This window comes from Muscardinus avellanarius (genome assembly GCF_963383645.1).
Source record: "Muscardinus avellanarius genome assembly, chromosome: 15".
Lineage (NCBI taxonomy): Eukaryota > Metazoa > Chordata > Mammalia > Rodentia > Gliridae > Muscardinus > Muscardinus avellanarius.
In genome coordinates, this window is record NC_137801.1 from 27703531 (window position 1) to 27709530 (window position 6000).

The window sequence follows — 6000 nt, forward strand, 5'->3', positions numbered from 1 at the left end:
CGGCTACAGCAAGCCGAGGTGAGCCGATGTGGAACAGCCAGGCGGGATCTTTCGGCGCAGACAACATTTAAAGCTCCCAGTGGCTGAGCTCAGCACACGCTGCCGGGATTCAGAGTGGAAATCAAAACCAGAGAAGAAAAAATACGCCAGCCTCATGGCCGAGGGCGTGGCAGAGGCGCCATATTGCCACCGGCGGCGGCAGCAGCAGTGAATTCACCGAGTCCAGTACAGCTACATCTATGTACTCAAGAACAGTGAGTCAAATTGCGGGCCACAGAGGAGAAATCCCAGTATTGTGCCTCCTGGGACTTGACCCAGTGAGGGAGTGGTGGTGGCGGCAGAGATATCACACCATAGGAGAGCGTGCAACCTGACACCCCCCATAGTTTAAAGCAGCCTCTATCGACTCCCTGGGTCAGAGACTCTGTGATACAACCCAGTAAAGGAGTAGTAGGATCTGAGATAATACAGACTCGAGATCCAGAGCACCTTAAGTGAAGCCATTGTGACCCAAGGGAAGAACCCAGAGAAGGCACAAACCTCCGAAATCATGGGAAAGAGGAATAACACTGAAGTAATGAATGTGCACAACCCCACAGCATCAGAACCTGATAAAACAGAAAATCAGAGATTTCTAGAAGATCAAATCAGGAAAATAACTGTAGAAATAATAGAGGTGCTTCGAAAAGAACTCAGAGAGAGCCAAAAAGAGATAAAGGATGCAATTAATGAAGTAAAGGCCTCAATTCAAAGCACAAACAACCGATTAGAACACATGGAGAACAGAATCTCGCTCTTAGAAGATGAGCAATCCAAAAATGAATGCATAGTTTCTAATCTAGAAAAAGATATCCAACAGCAGGAATCTGACATTGAAGAAATATGGGCCCATCTTAAGAGAGCTAACCTAAGAATAATTGGAATAGAGGAGGGAAAAGAAAGTGATACCAAAGGGATCAACAATCTCTTCAAGGAAGTAATAGCAGAAAATTTTCCAAATATAGAGCAAGAGGTTGATACACAGATCCAGGAAACTTATAGAACTCCCTTTAGACAGGATCCGAGAAGAGGATCCCCACGCCATATAATTGTCAAAATGACCAATGTGGAAGCCAAGCAGAGAATCTTAAAGGCAACAAAAACAAAGGGCCAAGTGACATTCAGAGGCAAACCAATTAGAATCACTCCAGACTTCCCAAACCAAGTCATGAGAGCTAGAAGGGCTTGGAGTAACATATTCCAAACTCTGAAAGAAAACAACTTCCAGCCAAAAATTTCCTATCCAGCAAAACTTTCTATCAAATTAGATGGAGAAATAAGAAGCTTCCATGACAAACAGAAACTGAAGGAATTTATGTCTTCAAAACCAGCGCTAGAGAAAATACTCAAAGAGATTAACTACAAAGAAGAAATAGGTAACACTCACCAGAACCAGAGAAACAAGAGTTTCCATCCAACAGACAACTAAGATTGGTTATCTGTGGAGATTCATTATTTATGTTAGTCTTTTACCTATCTCTAAATTGTATTGTTTGCCTTTATTGTTGTTAATTTTTAGGATTTCTAGTTGGAATATTAATATACCTTCAAATATAGCATTTGGAAATATTTTATCCAATTCTATTAGTAACTTTTAACTCTGTTTACATTGTCTTTGGATATACAATATTTTCTTTTATTTTTTAGGGAGTTTGTATATTCTTCTGTTGCCTGTGCCATTGAAATCATATCCAAGAAATCACTGCCAATTTCAATGTTGTGAGGTTTTATGACCCAGATTTTCTCCTAAAAGTTTATAGTCTTAAGATTTATATTTAGGTCTTTTATCTAGTTTGAGTTAATACTTGTATGTGGGATTAGGTAAGGGTCCAATTTTATTCTTTTCCATGTAATTATTATTTTTCAACAATATTTAGTTAAAAGATTATTATTTCCACCACCAAATCTTCGTGGAAACCTTGTAAAAAATAACTTGACAATATAGGGAAGAAGTTAGCGCTAGGCTTGTATTTAACTCCAATGGTCTATATATCTGCCTTTAGAACAGTACTACACTGTTTCAATTATTGTAGCTTTATATGGTTTGAAATCAGAAAATATACATCTTCTAGCTTTGTTTTTGCTTTGAGATTGTTTTGGGTATCTAGAGTCCATATTCCATATCAGGATAGATTTTTTTTCTGAAAAATAAATATATGATAGTTTCACCTAAAAAAAAGAAAAAAATATTCTCTGGTAAGAAAGAAAGCAAAAAGAAATATTGAAATGTTATCTTTAAGTCATCAAAAGCTTGGTATCAGACAAATGAAACTGTTATGTGAGACTATCATTTTTAATTTTGGATAAATTGCTATAATACTAGATGTCAACCACTAAGCCAAGCATGGGAGGGAGGGATGGGGAGAGAAGGGGGTGGGGATCAGGTGGGGGCTGACTGGGCGATGTGTGCATGTATGTCTACAAAAGTTTGTATCCCACTATGATGTATGAATACAGTGCACCAATAAAATAAAATTAAAAAATTAAAAAAAAAACTAAATGGGAACCAATGTAGTGACACATGCTGCTAATTCTGGTACTTGAGAGGTTGAGACAGAAGGATTTCAGGTTCATGGCCAGCCTCAGCAAATCAGCGAAGTCCTCAGCAACTTAGTGAGACCCTGTTTCAAAATAAAAACATATAATAGGGCTGGGGGTGTAGTTCAGTGGTTGAAACCCCCCTGGGTTAAATCCCCAGTACCACAAAAAGGACAAAAGAAAACAAAATGTAAGCTGAGCATGGTGGAAAATGCCAGTGCTTGGGAAGTAGAGACAGGAGGATTGCAGGTTCAAGGACAGCCACAGCAACACAGTGAGACTCAGCAACCTAGTGAGACCTATTTTAAAGTAAAAAATAAAAAAGGGCTGGGGTTACAGCTTGGAGGTAGAATGCCCCTGGATTCAATCCCCAAAGTTTATTTTTTCTTTTCAAATGAGTTGGTAGGCTTCATGTAGTTAAATCATGAACGATATTATTTATGCCCCTCACAGGACATACAACATGATACCTTGTATGTATTAGTTGTGTAAATAAAGCCTAATTTGGTTCTGTCACGTCAAAAAAAAAAAAAAGATGTATGACACAATGCACCAATAAAAAATAAAAAGAAAAAAGAAAATTGGCTTAAAAAAAATAAAAGAACCATAGAATAAAAAAAGAAAATACAAAGTACGTAGTTGGACATGGTGGTGCATTCTTGTAATCTTGGTAATTGTGAGATTCAGACAAGAGGATCACAGGTTCAAGATCAGCCTCAGCAATGTAGCAAAATTCTCAGTGAGACCCTGTTTCAAAATAAAAATAAAATAGAGCTAGGAGCATAGCTCAGAGGTAGAATGCCTCTGAGTTCAATCCCCAGTACCACAAAAGAAAAAAAAAACATACATATATAAGAAAAGAAAGAAAAGGAAAAGAAAAGAAAAAGAAATCCTGATTAATCTGAGCTTGAATTAGGCCTAAATTCTTGAACTCAAACTTTTAGGCACTTGGAACTGCCAGATCAGAGTGAGAACTGTTTTCTGTCATATCATTCACAGTGACCTCAAACTGAAAACATACTGTACACAGGGGGTGAAATATTTTCTGCAGCACAGATATAGCTTTACCCTCTTCAATCTACCTTAGAAAGTCTACTAATTACATCATGAGGTATGTTGTATGTTTTCTTAAGAAATATGCTTACACTGAGGTATAGTGCATGAAAAAAGAAAAAAATAAATAAAACACCCAAATGGTGGCCCTTGTACAAATTCGAAATGCATGGGGCTGAGTCCTCTGGGTTTGATCTGAGACCCCAAACCTCTCTTTAAGTTTATTCATTGTTAACTAGATAGCCTTTTCACATCATATGGCTCAAAATTCATGAGGGACAAAAGGATACGCAGTAAAAAACTCTCTGTCACCCCTGTCTAGCAGCTGCCCAGTTCCCTACCCAGAGATAACTTCCATGGTTCTCATGTGTTCTCCAAACTGACATGTTGGAAAGTTGATCCCCTGAGTGGTAGAGCTGGGATTGGAGCCTGATGGGAGGTGATTGGGTCATGACCGTGGCATCTGCATGAATGGATTAATATCATTACTGGAGGATTGTGTCAGTTATTATAAGTGGATTGTTATGAAAGTAAAGCCCCACGTACACCAGCTCACCCCTTCACCTTCCGCCTTTTCACTGATGTAGCACAGGGACTCTCATCAGAATCAGGGAGCATCCCCCTGGGCTTCCCAGCCTCCAGAGCCAGTAGCTAGATAAGGCTCTTTACTTTATAAAGTGCCCATTCTGTAGTGTACTCTTATAGCAGCAGAAAACGGATTAAGACAGTAATCCAGTTTACTCACATTATGAGGTTCTGAGGATTAAGTGAAACCATCAAACCAGAAATTAAAAAATGCATAAAGTCAGATGATTTCAACACTTGGCTTGGAGACAGAGAAATACATTAATTGCACTCCCAAAATATTATCTAAGCTTGGCTTTCTTGGTATGTATGTATATATGTATGAAAACCTGCTTCATGGGGATGAGATCTGAAGATTATAAGTATTCTCTGGATCTTGGTTGAACACTCTGCTTGTTTTGTCTTGAAATTATTAATGATTTTGAACAATGAACTCTGCATTTCCATTTTGTACTGTGCACAACAAATTATATAGCCAGTCCAACAGTGGTACTTTAAAAATGAAAAATAATAGAATAATTCATGGCTTGAGTTGTCCATGACTGACATAGGACAATCACTTGCTCTGAACCAAATTCATGTTCTCATCTGTCTCTGTGTTAAAACATCTGCTAGAAATGCGAGAAAACTTCTAGTAGTATAAAATTTCTAAAAGAATGCGAAAATACCAACCTGAATCATGATGAGCTGCTTTTGAGTGTTAAATTGCAGTTAGATCAATTATGCTTATACAATTGTATGTTTAATATTTACCTTAGTTTTTTTTGTTTTTTTTTTTTTCAGAGCTGGGCATTGAACCCAGGGCCTTGTACATGGTAGGTAAGTACTCTACCCCTGAGCAGTATCTCCAGTCCTACCTTATTCTTAAAGATTAAAGGTTTGGTTTTAGCGATTGACATTTTAACCACTCCTGATAGCTGAGGTTATATTTGACAATAGCTACTTAATATATATTTTGCACTCACAATATTTTTGCTTTTTTTTTGTGGTACCGGGGATGGAACCCAGGGGCATTATACCTCCGAGCTACACCCCCAGCCCTAATTTTTAGTCTTTTTATTTTTAAAACAGGGTCTTATTGAATTGCAGAGGGCCTCACTAAGTAGCTGAGGCTGTCTGTGAACTGTGATCCTCTGGTCTCTATAACATTGAAATTGAGTTGGGTGTCATGAAGGAGGCAAACACCAGCCAAGTTATTAAAGGCCTCTTTAATTAAAACTGGCACCTTTGGGCGAGGTCTGCCTACCATGGTAAAAGGGACCGATGACAGAGCAGCAGAGTCACACAATCAGCAGAGTCACGGTAGGCAGAGTCACGTGGCAGAGAGAAAGTGAGGGTATTTATGTAGCCGGGTCCCGGGGTGGGGCTAGCCAGTCTCCTCCTGACATCTGGAGTCTTGTGACATCTGGAGTCTGGCCCAAGATGTCTGGATTCTCACCCACGATGTCTGGAGTCTTGCGCTGTCTAGAGTCTAGTGCCATCTGGAGTCTTGCGACGTCTCTGCTTCTGGTTTCCGGGATTCTGCCTCCTGTCCCTGCTGTGGGGTTCCATGGGGGAAGGGAGGAACCCAGCCTATCAGTGTCAACATCCCAAATGCTGGGATTACAAGTGTGTGCCACCCTTGCTGGGCTTCACTGCTTCTTGTTTTTTTAATGGTGTCTAATTCAGAAAATTTTGATATATTCAGAAGATTGTGTAACTATTGCCAAGATCTAATTTCAGAACATTTCATCATCATTAAAGGAAACCCTCTAACTGATAGCAGTTGCTCCCATTTCCCCCCTT